This window comes from Cavia porcellus, unplaced genomic scaffold, assembly GCF_034190915.1.
Source record: "Cavia porcellus strain 051 isolate PalLab524CR breed Dunkin Hartley unplaced genomic scaffold, mCavPor4.1 scaffold_24, whole genome shotgun sequence".
Lineage (NCBI taxonomy): Eukaryota > Metazoa > Chordata > Mammalia > Rodentia > Caviidae > Cavia > Cavia porcellus.
This window is the reverse complement of record NW_026947507.1, coordinates 54,139,365-54,163,470: the sequence shown is the minus strand read 5'-3', so window position 1 is coordinate 54,163,470 and position 24,106 is coordinate 54,139,365. Positions and strand designations below refer to the sequence as shown.

The following is a 24,106-nucleotide window of genomic DNA, read 5'->3' as shown; positions in this document are numbered from 1 at the left end:
AGAAGATTCACAGTCAGCAGAAGACTCAGAGGTCAGTGACTCATCGGGAAATTGATCATTTGGGATGGCTCAAGAGACATGATTTTATGTTAAGAAGGGTCTTGCCCTGGAGTGTTTTTCAATCTTAGTGATTTTAGTTTAGCTGGGAGGGGTTGCCCCATCCCTAAAGAGCTAATGAGTGAGGTCAACAGCAAACGGAGCTCTGTAGGCTGCCGTCAGGTTTTTCTGACACGGAGGCCACATAATCCAGCAGATCCAGTGGTACCTGAGGTGGTAGTGGAAGATCAGGGTGCCCTTTGAGGCCTCTGGCAGGCTCCCATTGGTGAGTCACAGTGGAAGCCCTTATGGTTTTGTAGCAAAACTTCATCATATTTTGTAGAAAACTTCCCTTCTTTTGAGAAACAGCTCCTGACCTTCTGCTGGGCCTTCATGGGAAGTGAGCACTTGGTCATGGGACACCTGTTCACCATGCAACTTGAGCTGCCCATCGTGAATTGGGCGTATCTGACCCACTGTTTTAGTTACTTCTTTTGTTCCTGGGATGAAACAATATCTACAGCTTAAAAGAAGGTTCATCTTGGCTCACATTTCAGTCCATAATTAGCTGGCTGCAAGGCAGGACAGCATGACACAAAGGAATTTCAGAGAAAAGCTGCTCATGGAATAGTGGCAGAGATCACGGGAGAGCAGGAAGGCATGTGTCTTCTAGGTCACAATGCCAGCGACTCATCTTTTCCATCCAGACCCCTCCTGTTAAGAGCGAGTCACCTATACCACGGGCACCATCCAATCATCTTTGAGTTCAAGGACTTTGTGGGGACAACCAGCTATAAACCATACTGAGTCCCAGCAGTCACCCAAAAGGAAGCGGTATATACATGATAGGCCTGGGCAGGAAAAGAGAGTTACATGGAGAAGTGGCACAAATACCCATGCTTCCTACTCTTGCTATGCAGCTTTCTGTTCTTCAGATGTATCTATGGCCTCATAGGGTGTACACTACTGACACAGGGGAAGAAACTCCCAACCTATTAGATTTCTGGTAATAGTTCCTGTTCTCTAAAATAGGAGAATGAACTTTAGGAACAATGGAGGTTAAGAGCAGAGTACATTTATTGAGAGAAAGAAAGCTTGTCTGAGAAATAGAGACAGAAGCGGTCCCGAGTGAATTACCAAGGACTCTGTCTTTTCTAGGGACTTTTATGGAGCAAAACCATGAGACAAGGCAGGTCCAAGATGGGGAAAAATAGGAACTCATAATGTAGGTGGATATGAGGTGGGACAGAACTGTGGTCAACAATAAGATCACAAGTGTAATTGCTCAGGAAAGATTGATTAAATTGAGATCACATATCAAGTGGGCATGAATACAGAACAGGGTCTTTGCTGGTAAAGGGTTGGGTTAGTGGCTCCCTCTGTATTCCTCAAGGTGACTGATACACATTCACAATATCAATACCTGATATTTATACCTAGGGTATAGGTAAGTTTGTTTTTCCTTTTGTCTTGAGATCTGGCCAGCAGCAGAGGTGTCTGTCTCCTTGACAGTTCCAAGGTATCTGGTCTCCTGCCCTGGTTCCTTTGAGGTCCCAGCCCCATCTGACTGCCTAAAATATTTCTAATTAACTCAGCTGCCTATAACACTATGATCAGCTGACAGAAGAAGAAAGGCCTAGGGTCTGGTTTACAGAAGCTTCTCCAAGTTATCAGGCACGACCTGAAGGTGGACAGCTGTAGCACCACAACCTTTCTCCGGGACATCCCGGAAAGCAGTGATGAAGGGAAGTCGCAGCCACCAGAACTTTGGCAGAGCATCTCATCCTACATTCTGCTTGGAAGGAAACATGGCCCAAAATGTACACTTAAATACCAATTCATAGGATATAGCACAATTTGACCAGACAGTCAGGAACTTGGAAGGAACACAGCAAACTGGTGATAGACATTTGGGGAGGAGGTGTATAGGTAGCTGTCTTTATAGGGCTGAAAGATATGAGAGTGTTTGTGCCTCATGTAAATGCTCACCAAAAGGTAAACTCAGAAGAGCAGGATTTAAATAATCAAATGGACAGGCTGACCAATTCCGTGGGTAGCAGTGCACCTCTTTCCTAAGGCATCTCAGACATTGCCCCAATGGGCTAATGAAAAAAGTGGCCATGGTGGTGGGGATGAAGACTGGTCATGTTCTCAGCAATATGGATCTCCACTCACGGAGACTGACCCGACCACAGTGAAGCTGAATGCTTGATCTCCCAGCAGCAGTGATCAACACTGAGTCCCCAATATGGCAGCATTCCCTGGTGCAATCAGCCTATAACAGCTGGCTGGTGATTATATTGGACTTCAGCTATTATGGAAAAGGCAGTGTTTGTCCTTATGGGAATAGACACTTTGAGTATGAATATTCTGAGTGTGAATTTGCCTTTCCTGCGGTCATCTACCATCATGGTATTCTTCACAGCCTTGCTTCTAAGGAATGTATTTTTCAGTCAAATGCAGCAGTGGGCCCATGCTCATGGAATTCACTGGTCTTGTTGTGTTTCCCACCCTCCAGAAGCAGCTGTATCCATCAATTGGTAGAATGGCTTTCAAAGATGCAATTATAGCACAAACTAGATGTCAATAGCTTGCAGGGCCGGGAGGAGATTCTCTAGATGGCTGTATGTGCTCTAAGTAAACATCTAATATTTAGGACACTGTTTCTCCCATAGCCAGGATTCAAGGATACAGGAGGCAAAGGTGAAAATTACAATGACACAGCTCACCATTACTCCCAGTGACCCACTAGCAAAATGTTTGCTTCTTGTTCCCAGATCCCTATCCTTTTTTGTTTGTTTGTTCTGAAGGTAGTAAAATACAATAGAACAAGACAGAACAAAGCCAATTGAGACAATGCAGTGAAGTTGTTACAGGACTTCACTGGATAACAGTAATGGGTACTATAGTATATCTTGTTATCTTCCAATAGTTGTCCTTTCAATAGGTATAGCAAAATCCAAATAAAGAACATCATAAAACCTGTCAGAACAGAGTGTTGAATAGAGCAATATAATTAATCAGAACAAAGCAAACAGTGATAACAATATTTGCCTTCAAAGAGATGGTAAAAGGAAATCCCGTATATTTACATATGGTCATCTTCCCAAGAGATGCTCAGACCTCTGGCTCCCATTTGCTAATGGGGAGGGGCGAGCATGGGATGTTTGACTCTCAGCCCATGCACCAGTAGGCTCATGGCTGCCTACCAGGGAGGTGAGCAGGTTCCTTTGTTACCCAGAACCCTAAGTTCCAACATAACTCGGATCTTGGGAGATGCTGGTTGGCTGGTTCTCTCCCTAGGTCACCTGCCACTCACTCAAGGCACGGCTGCTTACTGGGGTGTATGTATACAGTTGAAAGGAAACAAACCCTAGAGCACCATAGAGTCCTTGGCCATGCATGATAAACTACAGGCTTGGTCTCAATTCTTAAACTATGTGGCTGTTCAGTCTGACCTTGGGCTGAATGCATGTCACATCCCAAGAGCAGAGAGATCACTGTCCAGATTTCAGTTTCTCTCTCTTTCTTTCTTTCTTTCTTTCTTTTTTTTTTTTTTTTTTTTGGTCCTGGGGATTGAACTTACAACCTCGCATTTGCCAAGCAGGCACTTATGTTACTGAGCTATTTCTCAGTAATAACATCACTGATAATTTCTTTTCTTGTTTCAAAAGGTAGATGTTTTTTATTTAGAGAAAAAAAGCAAAACAGGAGAAAGGGTAAAAATAGTACAGAATTTAAAAAACAGTAAGAAATCACTAGTTGATAACTTACATATCATTGTCTTAGAAGTAGTTGTTCAAGTTACAAAATCAAAGCATAAAAATTGGACAATCAAACAATGACAGTACAAACCATTCTATTTGATGGATTAATCTTGAGGCTTTTATAGGTAAATGGAGGCAAGTTGAGACCATACTCATAAGTGAAATGAGACTCACATTTGTAAATATTGTATTGTTTCTGTAATATAAAAAAATAAACTGAAAGAGTAATAAGATCTAAAATGTATAATAGATATTGTGATAATGAAAGAGGAAGAAAGTGCTCTAGATTTTTAAAATAATGTAACTTAGTTTTGATTTAAGCGTAGTCAGTTTGAAATGATTGTTGGACTTTGCCCCGACAGCAACTGGTAGGGAAAAATTGCCGCGGCCAGCGTGGGGAAGGAGTCAGGCGAGAGACTGAAGACGCAGGGAGACCGATTGCTCAGGAGGCAAAAGGCGATTTATTAAAGGACTCCAGAGTTTTTATAGTGTTTCAAAACAAAGAGCAGTACAAGTCACTTCAGGACACTTTTTGTGCATGCAGCCAAGGTAAGCATGTTCTTGGGCCCATGAGAAACTTCTTTGTTTATGTCATGAAGCTATTCCCAGGTTCATATTAGCGCGATGCTTTGTCTAGAAGGCTGAGGTTACTGCAGGGTAAGGAACTGGTTGAGGTCCAGCTTCAGTGTGTGGTTTTTCACACCCGTTCATTGCCGGACCCCTGGTTCCTGCTCCCAACAAAAAATGAAAGTTTAAAAGTGAAATGCAAAACCCCTCCTCCTGCAGGTGGACACAAGGACAAAATAGGTAGACAGGGACTCCCACAGGCCAGAGCCCAGTTTTTGGTTGTGTAAGCAAGGGAGGGACATATCAAGGGTGGGGAGTTAGGAAACAAGCCCAGATCATCTGTCCCACTGTCCCCCTCCTTAGGGTAAAAGGACCCTGCACTCCTAGACATGGAGGGAGGTGACTGTGTCCACAGGAACCTCTTTGTCTTCTTGGACCTGGCTTCAAGGAGTGCCTTTCTGCGTCTCAGCAGAAGCAGGGCCCCCAGGTTGAATAGTGAGTGCCCAGCATACAGACTGCAGTGGCCTGGACTGCCTCACCTTTGTAGCATGCTCCCTGCTGCACCACACCTGACCTGCTGCCCTCAGACCTGCCCCCTCCCCAGACCTAGAATTGCTATTGATTTTCGGCTCCCATTTCTCCTCCCAGAACCTGGGACTGCAGTGGATTAACTGTGTTGGATTGGTGGGAGACTCAGTAACACCTTACCCAAAAGAAGACCTCATGCGGCTCCAGTCAGTGTGGTGAGTTTGCCCCTAAATAGAGGTCTTTAGTGGGTAAATAGGAGCAGTAGTGGACCTCCAACCAACTCTAAGACCTCGGCAAGGTGGCAAGAGTGTGGGTGATTCCCTCCTCCACACAGAGAACATCAGGCAGGGTGAGGAGTGTGCCAATAAGGCCTCCCCCAACTTGGAGAAAATTAAAAGGGCTTATGAGACACCCTGTGACACAGTAGGGCCTCAGCCAACACAAACACTATAGACAGGGAGATCTGGTGACCTGCAACAACCAGAAGACAGCAACAGCAGGAACTAAGAGTTGACCTACATAAATACTCCTAGGCTAGTCAGCCTGGAAGAATATAGGACTCACCCAACAGGCCCTGCAGAAGAAATATAGGTGACTGACCCTCTTCTTCATTGTAGTACTCAACAACTGGACAAACATCAACCACACAGTAGGACCCTAAGATACACACCACCAACAGTTGAGAATATTGGGATTGAAAGACCACACATAGCCCACATTGTGAAAATGACAAAATGAAAAAGCAAAATGAAATCTCAAACATCTAGTCCATCAGGAGAAAGTACAGGAGACCCTGAAATATATGACTTTAAAAGTCATACACCAGAAGTCTCTGAAAAGATAGCAAGTGAAATAAAGAAACAAATCCATGAGGTCATAGAGGAAATCAAATTAGAAATAGTTTCTCACATAAAGACAGAAATAACAGCCTTACAAAAGGAACTGCTCAGTGTAGCTAGAGAAGAAATAGATAAAAAAAAGTACATGAGCATGGCAAACTGATTGAAACCTTGAATGAACAATATAGAAAACAAGCAGAATCCATGAATCAAATTCAAAGAGACATCCAAAAACAAAAAATTCTATTGAAAGCTTGCAAAACTGTTTAAAGAAAGCTGAGGATACAATTTTGGACCTTGAGGAGAGGATTGCAATTAGTGATCATTAAAGGATAGAACTTAAAAAATAACAAAGCAGCATGAAATGACAATCCAGCAGCTTCAAGACAATGCCAAGAAAAACAATATAAGACTAATAGGCATCACTGAAGATGCAGGAGTCAATGCAAATGACATAACTAAAATATTCACAGAAGTAATAGCAGAAAATTTCACAAACATGGGGAAAAATCTGATATGCAGATAAGTGAGGCATATAGAACACCACAACCAATATAAATCTACACCTAGACATATAATAATGAAGATCTCAGACATACAGCATAAAAAGAGAATACTAAAAGCTGTTAAAGACACAACTTACCTATAAAGGAAAGCCCATTAGAATCACAGCAGGCTTTTCAGCATAAACCCTCAAGTTAAGATGAGCTTGGAGAGAAGTATTTCAAACTCTGAAAGAAAACAACTTTTAGGCCAGATTGATGTACCCAGAAAAACTGTCTTTCAAATTTAATGGAGAAACAAGATATTTCCATGATAAAGAACAACTGAAGAAATTCATGTCCACCAAACCAGCCCTAGAAATAGTACTGAAAGACATACTAGATAGAGATAAAAATGACCACAATACCCAGAACAACAACAGAAAGAAGCCACCAGCCAGGGCAAGCAATTAAACAAGCAGGAAAAGCAGAAAACCAACAACAGCAATGTAACATGACAAAGTCAAGCCCGTACATACCAGTTATATCCATCAATGTAAATGGCCTCAATTCACCTATCAAAAGAAATAGGCTGACAGAATGGGTCAAGAAACATGATCCTACAATATGCTGTATACAAGAATCACATCTGACCCAAAAGGAAACTCATAGATTAAAAGTCAAAGGATGGAAAACAGTATTCCATGTAACAGGAACCCAGAAAAAAGCAGGGGTAATTACTGTGTTTGCAGACAATGTGAATTTAGAACCTAAAATGATGAAAAGAGATAAAGAAGTTCACTACATACTTGTTAGTGGAGAACTTCAAGAGGAAGAACTAGCAATTATAAATATTTATGCAGCAAATAAGGGGCACTCAACTATATAAGACAGTAATGGATATGAAAAAACCAAATACATAAGAACACAATTGTAATAGGGCACCTTAATACTCCACTGTTGCAAAGAAATAGATCAACTAGACAAAAAGTTAGCAAAGAAATAACAGAACTGAATCATGCCTGTGAACAAATGGACTTATAGATGTTTACAGAGTGTTCCAGCCAACCACATCAGAATATGAATTCTTCTCAGCTGCACAAGGGACATTCCCCAAAGTAGATCATACACGAACCCATAAAGTGTTCTTAAGTAAATGCAAAGAGACTGGAATTATCCCATGCATATTATTTGACCATAGTGCATTGAAATTAGAAATTAATGGCAAAAGAAATTGCAAAACCTTCATAAATACATGGAGATTAAATAACAACCTTCTGAACAAGCAGTGGGTTACAGGTGAAATTAAGAAATAAAGCCATACCTACAATTCAGTGAAATTGTGTGTTTTAGTTACTTTATGCTTGTTGCTGAGACAAAATACCTGAAGCCCAAAGTTGGGAAAGGAAAGGCTTATTTTTTACAGTTTTTGGAGGTTTCAGTCCACACTCAGTTGGCTCCAAGACAGGTGGGCATGGCTGGACCCCAGTTCACGGCAGCCGCCGACAGCAAACTCAAACCAGCAAAGAGCAAGACACACCTTCTTCCTGCCATTACATCACCTCCTGGCTCCACCCCTATGTGGGTAGCACACTGACATCATCAATCCAAGCACTAGACAATGAACCATCACAAATACACAATGCAAACTCATGAGGCCTGGGGGACACAGACATAAACCATGACATTCCACCCCTGGCCCCCAGGACTCATGTGCATCCTTTATACAAAAGACATTTAGTCCACCTCCCAGAGTTGCCAAAGTCCTAACAGTTTCAGCATTGCTGAGCAGTCCAAGTCCCAAGTGTCCTCCGTGATCTATGGCAAGATGTTAAATGTAACCCCTGTACAAATGAAACAAGATTAAACATTTCTGAAATGCAAAGGCACAAGATAAATGTTACCATTCCAAAAGTTACAAACAGGGGAATATAAAGCATTGGAAACAAAGCAAGTCCAACATCCAGCAGGGCAAACATTAAGTCCTAGAGTTCCACAGTCAGCATCTGAAGCAATCTGGTTGCAAGCTCCAAAAAGCTTGGGTGATTCCACCCACAGGGCACTTCCAGTGATTTCAACTCCCGCAGCTTTTCTCTTAAATCTTCTCTGCTCGCTTTTTGCAGCTTCCCTTGGATCATCCACGTTCCTGGCTTTTCCAAACTTCTGGGGTCTCCACTGCACCTTCAGCTTCACCTTTACATCTTCACAAATTGCCCTCTCAGGGGCACACTGCTTGACCTCCCAGGCCCTTTGCAATCGAGGTGGAAGCTGTCTTACACTCAGAATTCGTGCATTTTCCTTGCACCTAAAATCAGCACCTTGTGGATGCCGCCAAGGTTTGCTGCTAGCTGAAGCAGTAGCCAGGCTTTTCTCTCTCTTGGCTGTAGGGGTCAGTTGCCTGGATCGCAGGGCTCTGTTTAACTGATTGTGAGAAAAAGCTTCTCTATGTTGCTGCCATTCTGGAATTTCATGTGGCCACTGTCACCATTCTGGAACATGGCACTCTGCAGCTTTTCCTTCTGAGCAAATTTTTTCATCTTTGCTGTGAGGCTGCACAGGGTGGGGACCCCGCTTCCTGGGATGCCCCGGGGCCATCTTTCTTATCTCTCTGTTTTTCTCAGGAATCAAAATCTCAACTCTGTCTTTAAAATCCACAGCCTTCCTGGAATTTTCCTTCGGGCCAAACTCACAGCATGGTACATTATCCTGCTGGGCTCTTTGCTCCTGATTAGAAACATAAGGCTGGCTGAAAGCCCCCAACAATAGCCATGCCACAGCCTCAATGTTCGATTGCTTTTTAATTTCCTTTTCAAGATTAATCAGTGCATTGCACTTTGTCTCAGTCTCAGGCAAAGTCTCTGGACAGGAGCACAATGCAGACAAACTTTCTGCCATGCCATAACACACATCATGTGGAGTCCAATGACCAATGCAGTCTTTCTTCCCAGCAGAAACCTCCCAAGCCTGGTCTTTACCATGAGGCTTTCTATCATCAGCCTTCTGGTCTCCTGAGCTCTGACCAGAAACTCCTCTACAGAACACCCTAAAGCTGCTCCAGCTCTATGCATCCAGGCAACATGTCCAAACCTTTCCAAACTCCGCCCACAATCCATTTTCAAAGCCTCTTGAAAAACATGGCCAGGTATAGTCACAGCAAATGACCCCACTCCTTGGTACCAAATTCTGTCTTAGTTACTTTATGCTCATCGCTGAGACAAAATACCTGAAGCCCAAAGTTGGGAAAGGAAAGGTTTATTTCTTGCAGTTTTTGGAGGTTTCAGTCCACGGTCAGTTGGCTCCAAGACAGACGGGCATGGCTGGACCGCAGTTCATGGCAGCCACCGACAACAAACTCGAACCAGCAAAGAGCAAGACACACCTTTTTCCTGCCATTACATCACATCCTGGCTCCATCCCTATGTGGGTTGCACACTGACATCATCAATCCAAACACTAGAAAATGAACCATCACAAATACACAATGCAAACTCATGAGGCCTGGGGGACACAGACATAAACCATGACAATGTGGATACAACATACTGTAATCTGTGGGATGCAATGAAAGTGGTCTTAAGAGGGAAATATATAGCACTAAATTGTCATATCAAGAAAATGTAATGAGCACAAATAAACAACCTAGTGCTACATCTCAAGCTTCTAGAAAAGAAACAGCAAGTCAAGCCTAAAGCTCATAGAAGAGAAGAAATAGTAAAAATATCAGAAATTGAAACTAAAAAAAATACAAAGAATTAATGAATCAAAAAGCTGGTCTTTTTGAGAGAATAAACAAAATTGATAAAGCTCTAGCCAATCTTATTAAGAAAAAGAAAGAAAAAAAATCAAATTCATGCAATAAGGACTGAAAAGAGAAATTACTACAGATCCATTGGAAATTCAAAAGATCATGAATACCTACTTTGAAAATCTCTATTCACATAGGGTAGAAAACACAGAGGAAATGGATAGATTTTTAGAAATGTATGAACTACCAAAGCTCAATCCAGCAGATATAACAATTTTGAATAAGCCAATAACAGTAACTGAAATTGAAAACATGATTAAAAACTTACCAACAAAGAAAAGCCCAGGTCCTGAAAGATTCACAGCTGAATTCTACAAGAAATTTAGGGAAGATGTGATGCCAATACTCCTCAAACTCTTCAATGAAATTGAAAGGAAAGCAATCCTTCTTAACTTATTCCTGGAGGCAGGTATCACTCTGATACCAAAAACCAGAGAAAGACCCAACCAAAAAGGAGAACTATAGGCCAATTTCACTAACAAGCATTGGATGCAAAGATTCTCAATCAAATACTGGCAAATAGAATGTAGCAAATCATCGAGAAGACTACACATCATGACCAAGTTGGATTTATTCCAGGAATGCAGGGATGGTTTAACATACACAAATCAATAAATGTAAAACACCACATCAACAGAGCCAAAAACAAAAACCATATGATCATCTCAATAGACGCAGAAAAAGCTTTTGATAAAGGCCAACACTTGAGTGTGCTAAATAATCCCACAGAAACTCAGAATAGATGGTATCTATCTCTATCTAATAAAAGCCATCTGTGAAAAACCAACAGCCAACAATACACTAAATGGACAAAAACTGAAAGTTTTACCTGTAAATCAGGAACAAGACAAGGATGTCCACCATCGCCACTCCTATTCAATATAGTTCTGGAAATATTAACCAGAGCAATCAGACAAAAGAGAGAAATAAAAGGAATAAAGATAGGAAAGAAGAAGTTAAATTATCACTATTTGCAGATGACATGATACTTAATGTAGAAGACCCCCCCAAAAAAACTCCATTAAAAGACTACTAGAAGTAATAAACAAATTCAGCAGTATAGCTGAATACAAAGTCAATGCCCCCAAATCAATAGCATTCCTGTACACAAACAAAAAACTCATTGAGAGAGAAATTATGGCATCACAGTAGCATCTAAAAAAATGAAATACTTAGGAATCAATCTAACCTAGAATGTAAAAGATCTATATGCTGAAAATTATACTATTCTAAAAAAGGAGACTGAAGAGGATTTTTAAAAATGGAAGGATATTCCTAGCTCTTGGTTAGGGAAAATCAACATTGTGAAAACGACCATACTCCCAAAACTGTTATACAGATTTAATGCAATCCCCATCAAAATACCATTAACATACCTCACAGATCAAGAGAAAACAATCCTAAAATTCATTTGGAAATAGAAGAAACCTATAGCAAAGACAATTCTGGGCAACAAAGGCAAGGCAGGAGGCATCTCAATTCCTGACTTGAAACTATAGTACAAAGCTACAGTGATAAAAATCAACATGGTACTGGCAAAGATATAGATCTAAGGATCAAAAGAACATATCAGAAGATGCAAACATATCTACAAAGACACTCAGCAAGCTGATATTTGACAAAGGGGCTAACCATATTCACTGGAAGAAGGATAAATAATAAATGGTGCTGGAAAACTTGGCTTTCCACATGCTGAATACTGAAACTAGACCTATGCCTATCAGCATTCATTGAACTGAAGTCAAAATGGGTCAAGGATCTAAACATTAAAACAGAAACACTAAATCTACTGGAAGACAAGGTAGGTACAAATCTTGGCGACATGGGGCAGAGAATTCATGAACAAAATGCAAACCACATAGGAAATACTTCAAAGAACCCACAACTGGGATCTCATATTATTAAAAAGTTTTTGTACTTCAAAAGAAATCACCAACAGAGTAAAAAGAAAACCCACAGAATGGGAAAGAATTTTAGCCAGCAACCCCTCAGATAAAGGACTTAAATCCAGAACATATAAAGAATTGAAAAATATCAAGCCCCCCAAATTCAAAGACTGTCTCCATATATGGGCATCTGAGATGAACACATTTCTCAGGTGAAGATATACTAATGGCAAGTAAATACATGAAGAAGTGTTCACCATCACTGGTCATTCAAGAAATGCACATTAAAATAGCACTGAGATTTCATCTCACTCTGGAAAGAATGGTTGCTGTCAAGAAATCAACTAATAACAAATGTTGACAAGGATGTGGAGAAAAAGGAACACTTCTCCACTGTTGGTGGGAGTGTAGACTGGTGCAACCACTGTGGAAATCAGTAAGGAGATTCCGCAAAAAACTAGGCTTGCAAGTCCCATTCAACCCAGCTATTCCCCTCCTGGGTATTTCCCCAGAAAATTTGAAAAGGTCATGTCACAGTGATATATGTGCACTCATATTTATAGCAGCACAATTCATAATGGCTAAGTCTTGGAAACAACCAAAATGCCCATCAAACCGCAGAGTAGATGAAAAAGATGTGGTATTTTTATACAATGGAATATCACTCAGCTATAAAAAGGGATGATCTTGAGGCCTTTATAGGTAAATGGAGGCAACTTGAGATTATCCTCACAAGTGAAATAAATAAGACTCATGTTGTAAATATCATATTTCTCTCTAGTGTAAAAAATAATAAACCTGAATGAGTAGTAAGACCCAAAATGTATAATAGATAATGTAAAAATGAAAGGGAAGGCAAGTGCTCTAAAGGATATAACTGTATGTATGCTTGAATGTGTGAGATAGATGGCCATATTACTAAGTTTTTGTTGGATCATTGAACAGAATGGTTGCACTGTCATTGTTTGTCCACTTTTTATGCTTTGATTTTATAACTTGAACAACTATTTCTAAGATTACTATGTAATTTATCAACTAGTAATTTCTTAGTGTTAATATTTTTTTAAAGTCTATATTATTTCTACCCCTTTTTCTGTTTTTCTTTTTTTCTCAAAAAAAAAGGTAGGCATGATGGCGCACTCCTGTAATATCAGCACTTGGAAGGCTGAGCCAGAATTGTTTGCAAGTTGGAGACCAGCCTGGGCTACAAAGTGAACCCAAGTCCAGTCTGAATTGCATAGCGAGACCTTGTCTAAAACAAACAAACAAACAAACAAACAAACAAACTGCCCAGCGCTGTCTTTCTGGTTGGCCTGCCACTCCTGCCTCTGTGTCCTGCCTTCTTTGGTTGTGTGACTGACACAGGGAGATATATAAACGAGAGAGTATGTGAAATGCCCGTATCCAGTAGGGGGCGTTTTGCCTTCTCAAGGCCCATTCTTAGAAAAAGGCTTTGCTTCAGCATGGGTGGAGAGGGATGAGCAGGGTGTGGGGGTTCAAAGCTGTCCGCTGCTGGAGTCTGGTAGCTAACCCTCTTCTCCTCATTCCTTCTTTATCCAGCATTTGTCCACTGGTTCCACTGCCCAGCTAGCTAGAATCACAGCTGGATTTGTTTAATGCTTCCATTTCTTTTTTGGAAGTTTATAAAATGACATTTAGTTTTAATTGTAAAAAAACACTAAGGTGTCAAAAGTCGAAAGGGCCTGATCGATCATTTAAATACATCTTAGCCAGAATGCTGGGTAGTGTGGAGGATAAGAACTGAACTTTGAGATATGGATCTCCAAGGTTCCACTCATAGCGTTTTTTTAGTACCACTGGAAATCTAACCCCTGGCTTTATACATCTTCACAAGAGCTCCACCTTGGAGCTACATTTCCAACCCTGCATCCAACATAGTTTAGTTATAAGACTTCTACAGGTCTTTGGGCCTCAATTTCCTTCTCTATAATGTAGATTCTGGCAAGCGAGAATACTGCTCATGGGCACGATTAAATAAATGAAGGAAGCTGCGCCTGGATAAACTATCTCTTATCTTTCTTTTCGTCTTAGAGCTAAAACCTTACCTCTCTCACTTTTAACTGTTAGCAGGCGCAGTGTTTGCACGCTCCTTCTGGCGTAGGAGGAAGCGAACACTGGTGCCTCAGGGGTTGGAATTAAGCAAGTCTCCATGTACAGGTCCTACCAGCGCCTCTTGGATCTTTCATGCAATGTCTGAGTCTCCTCCCCCATCCACCCCCCCAAAAAGGATGAGGCAGACATGGCCAAGCGGCGGCGGGTCTCACCTGACTAGACAGAAAGACGAAGGAAGGACAGGTGGGCAATGGGGAGGCGAGGTTAGCAGTGAGAGAAGGGGCTCCGATCTCGGGGGCTGTGCTGAGCTCCAGCGAGGCGATGTGGATTATCTCTAAGGTATTAACTGACAGTCTACACTGAGAAATAATTGATTTACCCTAGGGTCAATAATTTAGATGTCATTCGGTGACCTTTGGATACTATCATTTTAAAAAATGTTTCCAAAGGAAGACACTGCAACTGCAAGATGCCGCTCTCTTCTTAAAGCTTATGCTAAAGACCAGCGAGTGACAGCAGCCTGATGCAGGTCATGCAGCTCCTGTGCAGGGATAGTCACTTAGGTTGCTGAGAGCAAACACCCAGCTGCTGCAGTCAGTTCTGGGCACTCTGCATGGTACTGTGTTTCCCTTCTTTTTTTAATTTTATTTTTATTTTTGAGACAGTGTCTCACTATGCAGTTCGGGCTGCCCCTGAGCTCACTTTGTAACCCAGGCTGATCTGGAACTTGCAATGACCCTCCTGCCTCAGCCTCATGAGTGCTAGGATTACATGTGTGTGCCACCAAACCCAGATCTTCCCTTCTTATTCCTCTCCCTCTGCTTGTCTGTCTACATTTTGTCCCACAGGGGAAGCTTCTCCCTGTGGAGTGCAGCTGGGCTGTCTGCATCCTGTGCAGACCGCTGGGCAGTGGCAGCGGGCAGCCTTCCCTCCGAAGCTCAGGTTCCTTTCCTCGAGGCTCTGCCGGCCTCTGAGAGCGGCCTCTTTTCCTGTGTGGCACTGCCCTGCTCAGAACGGCTGCGGCCATGAGCTGATTGCTGCTCCTGTGTGAGTGCCTCGTGACCACAGCCAGTTCCAGCCCAGAGGCAGGCTGTCAGTGCCCCCCTCCTGGCATCAGTGTCGCCCTGCAATGGCCATGTGGCTCAGCCAGCTCACCGCTGGCTTTTACTTTTATCTCTCATGAGGGAGAAGGCAGCCTGGGAACAGAGCAAGCCCTGCCTGCCTTTCTCTGAGCATCACTGAGTGCTGTTTGCCATCTGCTGTTAAATGAGATTCTGTGACAGGAGGGGAGAGGAGGAGACAGGACTCCAGGTAAGAGATAATTTCCAGTTTCCCGAAGCGTGGGCCCAGCACGCCAGCTCTGTCAGTTCGCCAGCCGGGTTCCAGCCTCAGCCTCCATTCCAGCCCCAGCTTTAAACACTTTTACTTTGAAATGGGCATGTGTGCTGAGCCTCTACCAGAGTCCTAACCCTGCAGCTGGGGTGACTTTCAGGACAGCAGTGTTTCACCCAGAGGAGTCTGAGGTTTCTCCCCGTATTCTGGCCTCTTCCTCTGAGTCCTTCTGAGCACTGCTTCCTGCAGTGAAATATATTAAAATGTTGACATCTGGATCATTTAAAGAATTAGCAACCATTCCAACCAATTACAGTTTTAATCGTATTTGCCTTTGGTTTACTGCTATTTACTCTGTTCCTATGTTATGTCTTTTCTTAGTGTCAAATAAGTCATTCCGAATGATGCTTGTGTTTTCCTCACTTGAGTAAAAGCTGGGGGAAGGGCATGTGTGCGTCTCATCTCCTGGAGTGGAGGCTGCACAAATCAGCTTGGAGCAGGAGCTAGGGGGAAGCCGAGAGCCCCTGAGGGTGAACTTTGTTACTTTCTACATCTTGATGACTTAGGCCTTTCCAAGATTGTTTCATTATGTTTCTATGACTTAACTACCAAAGCACCAGAGAAGATTACAAGTAAGTACAGCTGCATGCATAACTGTGAATGGCAGCTTTTGTAATTTTGGGGGCTACATCTGGGAGTGGTAGCACATGCCCTTCTTTGTACTGTGCAAGCCCCATGATGAGTTACTGCATCTGCTTGGGATGGGGCATCTTCTCTCTTACACTGTCTCGGGGACGTGTCAGTAGCAGACGCTGCCTCTAGGGCAGCAGGTGTGGGACACAGACAGATCTCATGTTTAAATGCAAACGCGTTATAATCCCTGATGCTCAGGGAAGACTTTAGAAAGATGCTGCTCTCTACCTCCAGCTGATGTCTGTTATTTGAAGTCCTGCCTCAGGGACAACATACACACACACACACACACACACACACACACACACACATGCACGCGTGCGTGTACACATACACACAGGGATAGCTCCCACTTACAATGGTGCAGCTGATGATTGGTGAACATGAAATACATCCCGTGAGTCACTGCTTCCAGTTTTGGATTCTGCCCTTCTCCTGGACCAGTGCTTCATGGCGTGACTTTCTCTCATGACACTGAGCAGTGTCGGCCCTGGCTCTCCCCCGTCCTCTTGGTTTCATGGCAGACACCCTCCGTGCTGGATCGCATTGCGACCCTGCGGTGTGTGGGAGGTTAGGCTCACTACCTGTGCATTTGCCCTCTGTATATTTTCAATTTACATGGGATCATTGTGGGAACTCCATCATAAGGCAAGAAGCATCTGCATACATGTACATGTGCACGCATGCACACACACACACACACACACACACACACACACACACTACACACATGCACAATGGTGCCTTGGTTCATGAACTTAATGCATTCTGTGACTCTGGGGAAAGGTGGCCATAGTTGTGTTCATCACTCAGTGAGTTCACAGTTAGTAGTGAACTTTTGCCAAATGTTTCTGTTTGCAAACTGAACTGTGGGTGAACAGAAGTGTTTGTGAACCAAGGTGTTATATATATTCTTTTACTGTAGGATAATGCATATATTATATGCACTATTTATATCTTAATTCCATGCTAGGACACATAGCTCTAGGAAGGATGAAAGTGTTATCTGTGAGAGTTTATCGGCTCCTCTGCTGTGACATGATGAGGGCCAGCTCACTCCCAGACACCAGGTTCTCAGAACTTTGGGCCAGCAGCCTGGTAATTGTACGCTGCAAAAGCACCTCCGTCCCAGCTTTTAATGACTGCATCTGGAAAATCCTGTCACAAGGGATTTCCACTGGGGCAGGAGCTGAGTGGATGTGAGGGTGGCCCTGGGCTTGTTCCTGAAGGTGCCTCGTCAGTTCTGACCAACGACAGTGGGAGCCCACAGATGCCTCTCCTGGCAGACACAGGAGGACAGGCTCAGGCCACGAAGTTCACAAGCCTTCGCAGTGCGCTCTAGGGATGAGCACTGGTTTGCACCGGAGGCCCCGGTGCCCACCACTCACCGCAGTGGTTTCTCATCCAATGTAGACAGTCCCATAGATCTCAGGAGCAAGGTTAAGTGAGCAGATGGTGCCTCAGCACCCTGCTTCTTTTTTTGGAAAGAACGGAAGCGTCACAATTGGAGTTCACATGAGGCCTCCTTTCTCTTTCCTCTATCCCAACTCTAAAACTCTTTAGGTAAACACAGACATGTACAATAAGTATGCACAGAAAGATTTTGTAGGCTTTCCTCAGAAAGCTTCTTGCTTAATAAAATGTTGCTCAGCAGAACAAAAAAATAAACCTATAAATTGCAGTTTTAAAAAGTTTACAAGTGGGGCCGGGGATTTAGCTCAGCGGCATAAGCGTCTTCCTGGCAAGCATGCGGTCGTGAGTTCCATATCTGGTACCAAAAAAAAAAAAAAAAAAAAGTTTACAAGTGAAAGAGAAAAAAAATCCACATCTTCTGGTATGTGGCTGGATTTGTGCAGTGCGCAGGGTGTGGTCTCTTTTTAGAGTTAGTTTCTCTCGTTCAGAGTCTACCCACGTGATTTGCAAATGAAAAGTGAGGCTTAGCATAGCTTTACTTTAGGGAAACAACTGATATGTAAGAGCAGGGAATATTTGATAGTGAGTTTGGGATGAGTCCTTGATACTGGGTTAAAAGTCTTGGTCCTTAACCTCATTTCAAATAAAAATATCAAAAGTTTTGTGGGTGAAAAGAACAAAAATGCCTTGTTTGTATTAGAGGGAAATAAACAAAGAGAAAGAGTAAGAAGAGAACGTCCAAGGCCAGAACCTGCTGCTTACTGTCTCCGTAACTGAGCTAACAGACTATCCAAACAGCAACTCTTCTATTTAAAGTTAGCGTAATTCTCTATTGGAAGATGTGTGGAAGTAAAACATTATAATGCCATGCAAAAGCTGTGCAATTGTGACTGAAGCAGAAATCCCAAGCATAACTGGGCTCATTCCTCAGGTTGGACACAGGGCAGGGAAGGGTGAGTGTGTGTCAATCCTTCCACCACCATGATTCTTGCTTGGTGTCTGCACTGGGTGCCACCCAGTGCGTCCCGAGGCTGGGAAAGCACAGCTGGATGTCATCAGTGTGCCGGCAGAAGAGGGGCAGCAAAGGAGTTTGGTGTGGACGGAGGGGCCCAGGGTGCGACACTGCTCTGGGGCTCGGTCTGTGAGAGGGGCGAGGAGAGGGCTGAGCCAGCACAAGGCTGAAAACGTAGTCTGGGAAATTCTGGTAGGACTCAATATTATTTTGAGTAGGAAATGAGGAGGTATTATTGAGAAACTCTTGGGGTAGCCTCTGCATCTGGCTGCTCTGACCCTTCTGTTCCAGATGCATAAAGGCATTAATTTGGGGCGTGGCAAGGAAAAGCAGTCTGCCCCTACTTTTCTAAAGATTCTTAAACATCCTTGTCGCATGCCATGAGTGGCATTTCTGATGGTGCTCGTTTCCCCCCTCCTCCTTAACCTTTTTCAAACTTGCCTCTGAGTTCTGCTTTCTCTTTCCTGAGTACCTGGCTCCCTCCCTGTCTCCTGTCCATGCAGGCCCAGCAATGACCCGCAATGCCTGACAGTGCTGTGCTGCAGGCCTCTGATTGCACTTTCCCCCCATTTTCTTGCATCCTGCAGGTCATCGCCTCACATTCCCAAAGGATTCTCAAGGAACCTCTGAGCGCTGTCCAGGTCCTGATTTGGTGCACATGCTTCGGTCTGTCGTTTCCCGATTCCAATCAGGTAATCCCAGCCTACCTGATTTTTAATTCTCCATGCTGCCCGGGCGTTTGCCAAAGTTGCTGAAATCCACGCTGTTGCCCAGTAAGCCTAGTTCCTGTCCCAGGAGCCTTGGCCTCTTTGCTGGAAATGTGTCTCTTCTTCCCCTTAGCAGGTGCACGGCAGGGGTAGAGTCCTTGGTCATATACTGTCTGCAAAGAGAGGGATTCAACTTGGCTAAACATCTGCTTCCAAGAAGAAAAGAGAAAGGGGGAAGACCCTCTCTAGAGAAGGAAGCAGGTACCACCCACACAGGGAGACTCATAGTGCCCATCCTGAGCACGATAATTTGCGGTCTGGCCCCAAACTTTGTCTCCATGTCTCTCCATCCCGGCAGTCCCCTGGGCCTGTTCTGCATTTAGTCTATAACAAGACAGCTCATGGTTCTCCCTGCTGCTTCCCCTGAACATTTAATTTTATTTTTAGCTTATCACATAAAAATAGACCTTTGGGATCATTTGCAGCAACATGGCTGGAACTGAAGGACAACACGCGGGGCAGAGATGGACAGTCACAAGCTGTCACTATTTACCGTGGTGAGTGTGCAGCAGGGGTCGCTGCAAGATGCAGCAGAGGCTGGAAACTAAACTCAGATGGGCAGTTAGCTCTAATGCAGAGCACAGTACAGCCGCAGTGTTCAGTGATTAACCAGAGCACAGTACAGCCGCAGTGTTCGGTGATTAACCACGCATCTCACAATGACTAGAGCACGGTTCCAATGTCCCCAGCATGTAGAATAGTAAGGATTGAGAACATAGAAATGGTAATGACCTTGATATGATCATTTTACCCTGCACACATGCACTGAATTGTAATACCATATCCCGTAAATAAGTGTGGATACTATATAGCGATTAAAACTTTTAAGTTAAAAAACAAGTACCTTTAATTTTAATAACAATGTCTGTATGGCAACATAGCCCAGATACCGGGGAAGCACAGGGCTTTGCAGAGCTCACTGCTCTTCAGATCTTTACTTACTGGGTCATCTGTGAATCAAGTGAAAGCGAAAGGTTTTTAGAATCGGAGCGCTGGATGCCCTATTTCCCTATTTCCTCGCCGCGGTGCGGAGCTGGAGGGGCGGAAAGGTTGCTCGTAGAGGCCTCGGAGCAGGCGGTATTCCCGCCGGCGTCCAGCAGGGTGCGCTAAGCGGCCAGGGAGCGGAGGCGGGGAGCTGTGCGCCCCCTGTGAGCCGGGAGATCCACGCGGATGCCTCCGGAGCTCAGAGGACAGAGCGGATGGATCAAGAGGCCAGGGGAGGCCGCCTGACACTCTCGGCTCAGGCACTTCTGGGATGGCATCAGAAGTCCCCACTCAACCTGAGAACCTGGATGGACACGTATTCTGCAAAGACCCACATGCTCAGCCCTTAATCATGCTGAAATAATTGCCTTTAATGCTTTGCTTCTTTACCGCAGCAGCCTAGTGCACGCCCAGGAGGGACGCTCTGCAGAGCTCTCGGAAAAAGCTGCACTCTGGCTTCATTTCACCAAGTGTCTGGGATAAGGCGAGGCTCGCAAGGACGGGAAACGTCACAGCACCCGCTTCCTGGCGCTGGTTATCACCCAAAGGGGCCTCAGACCTGAGTCTTTAGTAGCGAGCATACAGAGTCACTGTCCAGAGCCAACTCTGCGGTCTCAGGAGCCACTAAGTCCCGTGCATGCACGGAAGCTCTGCTCCTGCCCACCTCACCCACCCGCCTGCTGCCCAGATAATACTGAGGGTCCCATGTGAGGAACCCAGAGACTCTACTTGCCTTGTACAGCAGCTACCAGGGGCTACTGACCAACTGCTGGGGCTCCAGAGCCTGCGGGTGGGGCAGCCCCCCTAACTCGCTCAGCTAGTGGCTCTCAGCCTGCTCCACGCTGGCACCAGCAGGGCCCGAGAGGGGCGTGCACTGCTCATACTGAACACACGCAGGCCAGAGAGCAGGGGCGTGCACTGCTCACGCTGAAGACACACCGAGGGATTGCGGTAGGAGCGGTGTCTTGGCGCGGTCACCTGCCAATGATGCCTGACACGGTCTCCCATCCCAAAGGTAGAGTAAAGGCACCTTTATCAGACAATGCAAAGCAATCACTGAGAAATTCCGTGACGCTGAAATATACAGTGTAGAAGCGACAGTCCACACATCGATAAAACCTATACGTCATTTAATTAGATCAGTGCTTGAGAGAAGACCCAAGCAAGACCTAGCTAATCTCTGTGTCTTGGCTTTACGGCTTTGGTTCATAAGAAACAGGGAAAAAGTCACAAGGGAGCAGTTTGGAGCACTTTATTTATTTCCTCACGGGAGGGAAATGCACCGCCGTCACAGCTGGATGGCTGCATATGCCCACAGCTGTTTGTGGGTTTGAATTTATTCCACTGATCTATTTTCCCAGTCCTCTGTCAATACCACTATGTTTTCACTATTCTTACTTATTTCAACTTGCTTATTTTTTGTTTAACAAGTACATACCAGCATATGCCAAACTTTATCCTTAGTGATTTACAGCTGTGGAGTCATCTGGTCTTCAGCTCTAGGAAGTGGTCTTGTTACTGAATCTGTCTTCCAGATTAGGAAGTCAAAGGCTGGGGGTTTAGTTCTGGCATAAGCACTGCCCGGCAAGCACAAGGTTGTGAATTCAATCCCTGGTACTGCCAAAAAAAAAAAAAAAAAAAAAGGAAATCAAACCACTCACAGGAGTGACATGAATTCCAGATTCCCAAAATGCCAAAGGCCTCATTTTGTTTGTTTGTTTTTCATGGTAACTCTTTTTTTTTTTTTTTAAATTTTTTTTTTTTAAATTTTATTTAAGGAGAAAAGAAAAAAAAGCAGAGAAAGGGTACAAGTTATACAGATTTGCAGAAAAAAAAATGAACAGTAGGAAATTACTAGTTAATGGATTACATATTGTCATCTTAGAAATAATTGTTCAAGTCACAAAATTAAAGCTTGTAAAGTGGACATTCCATCAATGATACTGCAAACAGTTCTGTTCAATGATCCAATAAAACTCTGTGATATCATTTTCTATCTTATACACTTAAATATACATGTAGTTAGATAGTACAGAGCACTTTCTTTTCCTCTCTTTTGTACAATGACTATTACACATTTTGGGTTTCATTGCTCCCATGGTTCTTATTACTTTTTTGGAAGAGAGTAAAACCAAATGTGACATAACAGAACAGAATCGGTCAAGTCAAAAGGGTGGACATAATAGATAATGTGAAAACATAATACAAGGTGATCAACAATGGTTACCATAATGTCTCCCGCTATCTCTAATAGAATTGCCTATATTGTTAGTTACAATACAATTGAACAAAACTGTAAAGAATAAAACCGACAAAACCAAAACATTGGAGACATTGTAGGTCTTCAAAAATAGATAAAAGTCAATGAGAATGGGCGTTATAATGAATCTCATTATCTTCACAGCTGATGCCTAAATTTTCGAACCTGATGCTATCCAGCAAAACAGAATGGGGGAACATCAGTTAAAAACCAGATGGTGAGAGTAATACAGGGCTTTAAATCGAGGTAATGGAAAGTCAAAGTGGGTTATTATAATATATCCTGCTATTTTTTTCCTTTAATTAAAAGGATAAAAATAAAAAAGTAAATAATGGAGTGGAGATTGAGATAAAAGAGGGCATAACAACAAAACAGCACAGATCAAAACATAACCATTTAAGCAGAATAGTGTTTCACCACCAGATAATCCTGACCTAAAAGTAGTTACCATATTATCTCTTTCCTTGAAATCCTTGAGTACAACTTCGTATACTGTAGCATTAAGTATATCAAAACAATGTAAAACCATTCAAGAGAATGACAGCATTACAGAGTATTTAGAATCGACTAACAGAAAATGAACAATGGTTTCTGTATAATCTCCTTGTCTTTAAAAGGTTTTTGCTTATACTATCATACATAATAAAATCCAGTAAGATACAACCTATTTGGACCATTGGAGACAGAAGGACAAAAGCTAGATGAGACTTCAAAACAAGATGATACTAAATCAGTATTACCTATTAAGATGTCATTTTCTCCAAAATAGCTGTTCCTATCATCCAATCTTCTCTGCCTCATTTCTGTTGAGCTCTTATTCTGTCAGTAGCTGTCAGTTTGTCTTCTTCACTTTGTTCTCTGCTCCATTCGTTGTGGCCTCCATTATTTCTGGATTCTTTGTATTTTTCTTTTTTTAGAATATCCTGCAATACTCTCTGTAGAGTTGAATTGGTGGTTGCAAATTCCCCCAGTTCCTCTTTATCCTGGAAGCACCTTGTTTTTCCATCAATTTCGAGGGACAGTTGTGCAGGATATCTCAATCTTGGCTGGAGATTATTATCTTTCAAAGCTTGAATTATTTCCCCCCAAGCTCTTCGTGATTTGATGGTTTGTGCAGAGAAATCTGCTGTAATTCTGATGGGTGCTCCCTTGTAAGTGGTCTGCTTCTTGTCTCTGACAGCTTTTAATATTCTGTTCTTGTATTGAATTTCTGGAATTTTTATTATTATATGCCTGGGTGTTGCTCTGTTTGGGTTGTAGGTAGCTGGGGTCCTGTATGCCTCATACATCTGAGTATCTTTACCTTTTGCTAAATTAGGAAAATTCTCCTGGATTATTTCTGTGAGTAGCTTTTGTAGTTCATTTGTTTGTGTCTCTACTTCTTCTTTTATGTTCTTAATCCTTAAGTTATGGCTCCTCTTATCATCTTCTTGTCTTTGTATTATTGCTGTTTGTTTCTTTGTTATTTTTAAGAAGTTTTTCATTTCATTCTCCCATATTACAATTCTGCCCTCCAGTTCAGATAGTCTGTCCTTAGTTTCTTTCAAGCTGTTATGCCAGTCTTCGATAGACTTCTTAGTTTCTTGGTAGTCCCTTTGAACCTGCTTCACGTATTCTATGCTTTCCCTGTTTTCTCCATCAAACAATTCTCCCCTCTTTTTC

The 24,106-nt window shown here is 43.1% G+C and overlaps 2 long non-coding RNA genes across 2 annotated transcripts; one reads left to right on the top strand and one right to left on the bottom strand.

Moving 5' to 3' along the window:
* The first annotated feature begins 4,217 nt into the window (after positions 1–4,217).
* LOC134472773 (uncharacterized) lies at positions 4,218–22,173 on the top strand. The gene is made up of 4 exons (XR_010042743.1): positions 4,218–4,352; positions 5,019–5,113; positions 19,021–19,125; positions 19,274–22,173. It is a non-coding gene; the product is annotated as an uncharacterized LOC134472773 (long non-coding RNA).
* On the bottom strand, positions 4,246–20,281 carry LOC134472774 (uncharacterized). Its single transcript, XR_010042744.1, has 3 exons — positions 20,143–20,281; positions 19,141–19,313; positions 4,246–4,531 (listed from the first exon to the last, which is right to left on the bottom strand). It is a non-coding gene; the product is annotated as an uncharacterized LOC134472774 (long non-coding RNA).
* Positions 22,174–24,106: the final 1,933 nt, after the last annotated feature.